Below are 10,416 nucleotides of genomic sequence, written 5' to 3' on the forward strand. Positions count from 1 at the left end.
TCCATTGTGAAAATCGATCGTTTTGAGGTTGTTAGGTGCTCAAGCATGTACAAGATAACTGATCATCCATTCCTCATTCGTTTTATCTCACCAACTATTAATGATGAAGTTAACACGGGTGCTCCTGAGATCAATTTCCAGTCATAACTAGACTGTTCGATAATTTTCAAGTTATTGCGAACACCAACCTAGAACTCTCAGGTATATTATCATATTGCATATGGGTTTATATTATGTTTCGATATCATAACTGATATTTAAACTCGCAGATGTGGTTGGGCAAATCCGTTCTGTCCAGGGCTCTGACCTTACCAAAGAAATAACTCGAGTCCTTATTTGTCTCCTCATTGATCCGTAAGAAACAATCAACACACAATTCTCTTTATATTATTATTTATATTGTGCTAACATTAATAATCAAAAATATTTCTTATTCTGTGGTCGTCTATTTATCTTCCTTACTTATCAAAATAATTTTACACAAACCTTTATTTTACACCTTCAAAGAAACCACAACAACCCAAACCATCAAAACACCAAAAACTAGAATTCCAAAAATGACGAATCATTAATGATTACAATGATTTTTGTTTACATATTACCCGTCAAATAAAAGATAAACAAACACATCTACACGAGGAGATACAAGAGACAATCCTGACAGACACAAAGGCAACAACAACATCTCCACCTGCTCCCTTCTCTTGTCTTATAAAAATAGCTTACATGCCCAATATCAACATGTCAATGCTATTGTGCATAAATTCGTTTAAAACTCATTAAGGCCCAAATACTCAGAACTGTCACTCATTTTATAGTTATTTCTACAAGTCTTCATGTATTTGTTTTAAAAGTCCGGTAAGAGCAACAAGTTTAAAAATAAAATAAAAACATATAGCAAACATAATAAGGATAATAAAATTATTACTTACACACAACTTACACAACTAAACTGGAGAAAAAATATATAGAAACAAAAGGTATTCTCATCAACTTTAATATAATTTATGTACTCTCAACAGTACAAGAAACAAATTAAAAAGACAAACAAACAATAAGTCCCAGTGACATAACAAACAACACCACGAACTATATCAATTACATTATTAACACAATTTAGTCCTTCATAAGTAGAGAACAATGCATACACAGTTCATCATCACAACTCTAACCCTATAACAATTAAAAAACTTGAAAAACAACTCAAAACGCAAAATTCACAACTACAATAACCCTAGTAAGTATTGAGATGAAACAAGAACTCTATCCACAACTCCGCGCTTGCGCGGGGGCAATGCCCCTAATGTTTAGGAATGATTTTATTTGTATATTTGATTGGAAGTGATGGAATGTGTATTCTATTCCATTCAAATAAAAATGGTAAATAAATTATGGAATTAATGGAATAAGTCATTCCAAATTATTCCACACCAAAACGAGATAAATCAAGCAACATTTATTTGAAAAAGCAACCATTCAAATTAAATGGTAAACAAACTCAACTTAAGCATCTTGTATTTGAAAAAGAAATAGATAGTCTGTTGGTGAATAATATATCGATCGTCCTTCTTTGATCTCTGTGGCTTTGGTTTGAGAAGCTATTGGTCACGTCTCTCACATCTCCGCTTATCCATGTTCACCTGAATTCTTGGCGTCTGATTTTGGATTTTGATTTCATGTAGATCCACTCGCCCTCCCATCCATTGTTCTAGCTTGAGAATCAAAATAAAAAGAGAAAGTAGAGATATGAAGATGACATTCAGCTTAGTTAACATCTTCTCTGCGTGTATTTGGACATATGGCTTCTCACTCTCAAATTTGAGATAATAATAACAGATATCTAAAACCGCACCTTACACTCCGGTGAAAAATGAGACGGCTAGTCGATTGTGAAAGGCATTATCTTCCATAACCACACCGACCTGTTTTTAGATAAAGGGACAATCTTTATACCTAGAAAATTTCGATAAAGAATTGACTGGGCCAGTTTGTGTCTCATCTCCTCTCATAGATTTCCTTGTGGATTCATGTTATAGGATAAACCGACTATCCCCTTTGTTTAGTTCTATCATGTCTGGTTTAGTTCTTTGGTTTAGTTCATTGGCTTATTAAACACTATTGAAATGATTGGAAGGAGCTGTAACTTTATATTTTTGCTTTAGAAATAAAACTGTAGATTTTTTTTTTGATGCGGTTGTGGATAATTTTGCCGTAGAATATTAGCTGTAGGTTTTAAAAGATTCAAAGACTTATATATAAATTTTCTAAAGCAAAAAATAAGTACTTTAGATTTATGGCTTTCCACAGCTAAAAATAAATAAAAAGAAAAGAAAAATTTGTAGCTTTAAAAAATCTTTACAAAGCATGATTGGCAAAAATTTGGGCTGTAGAAATAATTTAGGCTGTAGAGAGATCTTACAACACTTCTAAAGCACGTGTCAGTCAACCCCTATATGTAATATATTTATCATTTACGGGAGAATCAATCAAACATTAAACCAACCTTCTAAACCCTAACTCTCTTTGTTCATCATGTTCATCATCATCCACCATTGAATCTCTTTTCTTCGGGTTGATCCTTCTTCCTTCGTGGTCATCCTCTAGACTTTGATTTACCAGTTCTCGAGCTCTCGGCGAGCTTCTGGATCGGGTATATCTGTTACTCTACAATTTTACCGTCTCATCAATTCACTCATTGATCGAATGAACTTTACACCTTAGCTGTGGATGGCTTAGATATTGTTTGGATCTAACATATACAAGTGTAATGTCATATTTGAATAAATTTATTTTAATGGAGATGTATGAGTTACTACTATATTCTCAAAAAAAAATACCAAAAAATAAATCAATATTAAATATAATGTATGAGTTATTACTATATTCCAAAAAATTTATCAAACGTATAAATCAACATTAAATGTAATTGGCCATGTTATTTTAGCCATAAACTGTGTCATCAAGTTTAGTAGTCATGTCACTTTTTGTGTGAAAATGATTGTAAAAAAGACATGTGGTAAATAATTTTTCAAATAATGTTTAGGGGATAGGGAATAGTATTTGCTTTTATATATAGTATCTTTTTTTTTTAAATATACTCTTAAAGAGTTCATCATAAATGTAACATTACTTTTCTATGTTTTTTTCTCGTCATAGCTTCTATAATTTATGTAAATGGTTCCTTTCAAAGTTTATTATATTCTTAAAAATTCATTGTTTTGATTTAGAAAATATTAAGAGTTTCCAAATTACCATATCTTAAAAATTATCGGAGCCAATTACATAGCATGGACCAAAATGAAAAATATGGCTAGAGTCGAAAAAAGTATTTTACAATATAAGAGAAAGAAATGATTCGAGTGTAGAGGCTAAAGATAAAACAAGGATTTTCTTCAAAACAACGTCTGGATAAAATGTATCGCATGATTATGCAAACATAAAAATCAAATAGAGCTCTATTCAACTTTGAAGGAAATTTTTGATAAACAAAGAGAGATAACTCTCCATCATGTTTTATAGGGATGGAAGCACAACTGAATTATTATGAGAGATAACTCTCCATCATATGAGAGATAACTCTCCATCATATTTCCGCCATTCTTAAAATGGTAGCACAACTTAATTATTATGGTAAACCCATCACAAATGCATAAATGCTCAAAAAGATGTATCTCACATCTCACAGTTAATCGGATTTGGACTGAACAGAAGCTTAGAGAAGATATACGAGTGTAGTATATGTTATAGATATTTGATGTAATACACCGAATCGTAAAAGACAAAAGCAAAAGATGTTTTTGAAGAACATAAATGAAAGAAGGAAAATAAAAACTCAATGAAAATGAGATGATATTTGTTCTAGTACCATTTTTAACAAAGTAATTAAGTTTGGTTATGTTTCAATTTTTTTTTTTAATATTTAAAACATGATGTTAATTGTTAGAAAAAAAAATTTTACATATGGTTTTCATTTTTTCTTTTGGATATGTTTTTGTATGAAACAGAATTATATAAAAATAATAAGGTTCATGCATATACTCAATACAGCAGTACCATTCATAGCATAAAAAATATGATAGACACGTATGCTAATACAAGTTTACAATTTCTTTTTTTGGATTCAATGCTTTGGCTACAGGTGAGATTCGAATAACTCACCATGGAGAGTTTACTTTACGACCAAATTCTTTGAATATTCTAAATAAAGAGGAAGAAAGATGTTTTAGCTTTTTTTTCCTTACGTGGAAAAGGTGCGAAACATAATGGCCTATTAGCAAATGGATGAAGAAACTATAAATAAATCACACTATTAATAAGAAAGTTAAAAGTTAGTAGTTAAGAGATTAAAATAGGAAAAATTGTGAAACATAGTGGGCAACTGGGCATTCACGACTCACGAGAGCAGATCCAAAACCCTTTTCAATATATTTCATAGTAAAGTAGGAATCATTCAGAATACCACATTCCACAATGGTAAATTTAAGAGCAAATTGGAACATAAAACATCCCACAAGAAATAAACAACGAACTAAGTTAGGTGTGGTGCTCACGGGCTTATTCGCAAGTAGACGGCAAAACTACAAGAGTTCAGAATTAAGAATGTGTTGGCATTAGACCCAAAAAAAAAAGAATGTGTTGGCAAGAAGAAAAAAAACACAAAAACTTTAGAACAAACAGAAGGAAAACAAATATGTCAAAGCTGCAAAGTCGAATTGGGTCGGTGGGTGATAACAAGTTACCCCACCTTACCCTCACTACGCCGTCCTCTCTGGTTTGAACATGTGCATTTTCTTCGTTACAAACTTACAACCAATCAATTTTGATACACCATTACTTTTAACCACACTAATCTTTTTCCAAAATTTATGCCATTACTTCAAAAACACACATAAATATATATACAGTGACCAACATAAAAACAGGTTAATATAATTTTAATTAAATTATTGTTTGACAAAATTAACAAATATAATATTCTAATAAATATTTCTGTTTAAATTAATAGTTATTGTATATAAAAACATATCTAACTAAATCCTTTTATAAAATATATATATTTAGTTTTTTCTCTTTAAATGCAATCATTTTTATTTTATTTTCGTTAAGACTTTTTGATCTTGTTTTAAAGATTCTAAAAAGCGTATGTGATAACAAAAAAAATCATTCAATTAAAAATTGAGTTTTTAGTAAATAATAAAAATAAAAGTATATTAATTAAATAAATAAATCTAATTTTAAGTAAAATAATACTTTTTAAATATACATTTAATTTCAATAAAATAGTAGTTTTGACTATAATTTATAGAATCTTACTTTGTATATCAAATTTGATCTTCAAAACGAATTCATGATCATTTCATTGTTATTTCAAATTTTTATATTTTATTTTCGGGGAATCCTGATTTTACTACAAATTTGATACTATTTTCAAAATTATCTTTAAAAGATGATCATTTCATAAATATCCTAAATTTGTGATTAAAAATAAATAATCCTTTTAAATCATTTATATTATGGCCGTCAATAAATCATGTGTTTTTTGAATGTCTTCCAACTCGTCGAGTTTGGACGCTCTCAAAGATACCATCAAACCCGACTAATTTCCCACCAGTTCTCTCTTCATAAACATGGATCATCTTTTTTAGAAAGTTCTCCCAAAAATCGACGATCACCAATTTGCATGGATATTATGGTACATTTGGAAGGGGAAGAACAACAAAGTGTTTAGTACTATTGACATTGATCCCAGCAACACACTAAAAATAGTAGAAACAGAGTCAATACTCTGCGCTGAGGCACAATTGCTGAATATAAATCAGACAACACAACCGGTGGAGATCATGAATCTACCATCCATCCCAGGGCAATAGTGTTTTACAGATGGGTCGTGGAAAGATAGGGAGCCTTACTCAGAACAAAGTTGGTATAGCACCTTAGAGGGTTTTGATGGATTGATGGAGGCAAGAAATGTTAGGGAAATTCTCTCACCTCTTCATTCGGAGGTAGAGGCACTGATATGGGCAATGGTGTATGAGGAATTTATGTCAGTTCCAGGTCACGTTTGCAATGGATTGTTCTCAACTAGTGAAGAAAGTTTCGGAATCAGAAGAATTGTCAGCTTTTGATGTGTATCTGGAAGACATTAAGATTTTGAGAGAAAGAGATCATTCATGTACCTCGAACGGAGAATACGAGGACGAATAGTCTAGCACACACTGTAAAAAAACAATTGTGTTTATATGGATGCAGAGTTACCAATTGGGTTTACAGAGTCAATATGAGTCTGTAAATATTGATGACAAAACAAAAAAAAACATTTATAAATGTTTATTATCATTTATAAAAATTTGTAAAGTAAATCTCACCTCTTAAATAGTAAGACATAAACAATAATCACTAAGTCATAAATTCAAATGTTAGGGTATTTTTTATTGAATATATTTTTGAAAAATGATAACCAATTTATGGTATTTTAATCAATTTCTCTTTTCTTTTTGTTTTATTTTTGTTCAAAAAATAAAAATGGAAATTCACTCTTATACATTGTCTAATTTGTATGTATATGTCTAGTTACAGTTTTCCTAACCAAGATTATTTATAATAGTGGCAAAGGAAGAGTACAGGCTAATTTGAATAAGTACCTAAATACTTAGGTTCTAGAAGTTATTTCTATCTTTATCTGCCAACTAAAAAGTCGGCATGAAGCTCTCAAACAGATGGTCCACCTATTCATAGAGTACACAACCTTTTGTTTGGAGACCGCTAATTCGAGAATTCTATATTATTTAGGTTTGGTACTATTTAATTTTTTGTTGAAAAAGACTACTATCTGTATCACTTAAATCTATAATTGATAATTATAGTTTTCGTTAGAAGTAAAAGTAACGTTTTGTGCTCTCTCATATCTATAGGTTCATGTCTGATTTGCCAACTCTACGATCTATTATGAGTTTGTAATGTTAACAGTTATATATCATAAAAATAATTAACTTGTATTTTGTCTTTGCCACATATATATATATATATATATGTTAAATTACTAATACACACTTTTCAGTAGGTCATTCATTCAATTATTTGGGTTAATTAATTACACCAACCATAAATTTAAGAGAAAAATTTAGAAACAAAATAATTTAATAAATATTTAAATTAAAGATCAACTGCGTTTTCAGGAAAAACTTGTATGCAACCCTACTTTGTCTTCTTCTTCTTTTTTAACATTGCAACCCTACTTCGTTGAAGAACTCTAATTTTGAATAATTTAATGGACAGTGATAGACATGTTATTCGTGGAATAATTGTTTTGGATTCGCAATCTTTTTCATGCAACATTTTTGACTCCATTGCTAGAAAGTTTGGACCATGATCAATGAATAGCTTCAAGTGCAACAACCACACTACTTAAAGAGCATTTCCGCTGTAATTTTTTCACCATGAAGTTCCAAAATTTTTTTTTATCAAGATCAATATCTATTAAATAAAATAAATTGTTATTTATAATAAGTATACTTATTTGTAATAAGTATTTTTTAATAGAGTGAATTTGTAATATATATAAGGAACAAGGAAATTAAATATCTAACGATGTAAGGATTTTATTAGAAAATGCGTCAATTTAGCTCAAAAATTGATAGAAAGCTCTTTTTTCACGTGTGCCCATTCATTTGACGTGTCATGTATAACTAACTTGTTATACTATACTATATTTAGTAAATAAATAGTATATAAAACTCGATCGATATCAATATCACAATACTTAATTATTTATAAACTAAAACGAGTTAAATGTGATGGTTCTACGCGACGGAGGGATATTATAAGACTGTTTGATAAAAAGAATAGCGCCTCCGTTTGGATAGGTTAACAATATTTAACTTCATCTTGATCATCGTTAGTTTTTGATAATAAAATCATAATATATTTCCATTAGTAAATGATTAATTTTAATCAATAAATATAAATTAATCGATTCATAGTAATGATACACTAACAAAACATAGCACAAGTTTATTTATTATAAAATCACATTTTTATTCTACGCTCTCTAAATAAAGTAGAAAAAAACAAATATTATATTTGCAATGCAGTAACCAGAGATTGAGCTGTTGAAGTAGTGAATGAGGAGAATCATGAGGTGTATGAGGTAATACAGTTAGGAGAAGAGTTGGTGGAGTTGTCGTCGGAGTTGATGAAGTAGGAAAAAAACAACACAAAAGTTGGAGGAGAAAAAGAGACATAAAGGAGGTGAGGAGATGATGAGTGACGACGGTGTCGGAGAGAAAAAAATTGGAACTAATGGAGTAGTGAAGGAGAAGAAGCAGGAGGCAGAGAAAGAGATACGATTTGAAAAAGAGGAAGATGAGAAGTGTATCATATTATACTATACTTATAAAATAGAATGGAACATATAACACAAATAACTGTTGATCTTCTCCAATTTTAACCATTGCATGATTCTTCATCTTCTTTAAATATATTGATTCACATGTTTGCCTCACTATTGGCGATATTGTTGCTTCACCCCTAATTCTATTCAATCATACCAAACTTACCAAGATTCTGTTCGGTTTTTGGTAGTCGCGATAGGAACTTTCAATCCCGATGTAATCATAAAGTTAATTCTCCTATTTCTGTGAACACCCCACAATTGTATCTCTCTGATGTACTTCTTTTATGTTCTCCAGCAGCTGAATCTCTTCTATTAATTTTTTAGAATAAGAGACGAAGATATCTCATCATGTAAGGATGTGTTTGTCTCTTTTCACAACAATATATAACAAATCATAATCAATCAGTTGTTATGGGTATTAATTTTTTTTCTCCGATGAATATGGAATCCAATTTCTCTTTTAATAAGAGGATCTATACCCGTTTTTTGTCAAAAGAGGATTTATACTTTAAATGTTAAATATTACTCAAGTCATTCTCTTTGGCATATCTTGTGCATGTCATGTTTCGTTGGAAAACACCAATGTGGTCATGTGTTCAATGTAGTTGGGTGGTCATCTCTTCCAATCCATCTAGCTGGTCTATCTAGTATATGCTAATTACCAATATGCCGGTAATTTTTCTTTAATTTGTAATTACAAAAGTTCAAAGACATGCGCGCGCACACACATATATACACACTATAGATTGTAGTCCTTTAGCTTTTTCCACTCCAAGAAAGGCTAGCCAAACTTCCTTATGCCAGGGCCATGAGAGATCCTTTTCCACCTTCCTCCGCTTTGTAGGAGTGACAACTTCCATCAAAGTCTTCCTTCATGAGAAGGACCCCTGTCTTGGCTGCATGGCCAATGATCATTTTCGATTTCCTTGCCGCTTGATACCTTGTGTGAGGGTTCGTTTGGGACCGGAAGGTACAATGATACTCACCCCGGTGATAATCGAGGTTGTGGAGCGTCCAACGCCTCGATACACAGTGACTATTCCCGTTGAAGAACTTGAAGGATGGTGTACTCTCTCTAGAGGTTTCATCGTACGTGGCACCTTTGATCACTCTTTCAACTTGTTATCAAGTTTATCTAATCGTTTGTTTCTATCTCTTTACTGCCTTGTATTGAATGTTTTCATTAGGATCGCACATCGAGTCTTTGATGTTGCCTTTATCTTTGTAACTGGCTAAATTATGAATGATATAAGTTGTGTTACACACAAAAATGTGTAATTACAAAAAGTATATTAAGCATTTTACAAGTTAACTAGATTTAACAAATTTGTGGAATCCAATGATTCTAACAGTTGGGAGCATTTTACAAGTTAACTAGATTTAACAAATTTTATCAAATATTTTTATATAAAATTCTATTGATTGTTATTAACTTTGAAAGTAAGAAATTAATGCGGTAGAAGAAAGGAAAAGAGAATAAAAGACCATTATACCTCTTACTTTATAGATATATAAATAATCAAAAAAGTTTCATTAAAGAGATAAAAGGTTCATTATACATACCTCTTACTTTCACTACAAGAAAACGTGCCCATAACAACGAACATTTACGACGAAAATATTTCGTCGTAAATTTACATGGGCTTTACAACGAAATTACGAGGAATCTAACTTTCGTCGTAAACGCCATGTAAATTTACGACGAACTGATTTCGTCGTAAACTCCTTGTAATTTTACGACGAATGTACGTGGAATGAGAAATACGTCGTAATCATTACATCGACATTACAACGAAGCATGTTACCGTTATATTTAGGTGAAAACGTGTATTAAATGTGCTTTAACTTACCTAATTTCGTCGTAAAGTCGTTGTAAATAATATGTTAAAACCATGTAAAATCCATGTAAAATATTCCTTGTAAAATCGTTGTTATATTTCAACTACCCAACTCGAAAATTTCTCTATATATATGTCATTTCCCACAACTCTCTTCCTCACAACACACAAACGGGAGAAAAAAAA

The 10,416-nt window shown here is 30.9% G+C and overlaps 1 long non-coding RNA gene across 1 annotated transcript; it reads right to left on the reverse strand.

Moving 5' to 3' along the window:
• Nucleotides 1-1,441: 1,441 nt before the first annotated feature.
• Nucleotides 1,442-1,903, reverse strand: LOC106299710. The gene is made up of 2 exons (XR_001261845.1): nt 1,853-1,903; nt 1,442-1,712 (listed from the first exon to the last, which is right to left on the reverse strand). It is a non-coding gene; the product is annotated as an uncharacterized LOC106299710 (long non-coding RNA).
• Between the last annotated feature and the right edge of the window lie 8,513 nt (nt 1,904-10,416).

This window comes from Brassica oleracea, chromosome C6, assembly GCF_000695525.1.
Source record: "Brassica oleracea var. oleracea cultivar TO1000 chromosome C6, BOL, whole genome shotgun sequence".
Lineage (NCBI taxonomy): Eukaryota > Viridiplantae > Streptophyta > Magnoliopsida > Brassicales > Brassicaceae > Brassica > Brassica oleracea.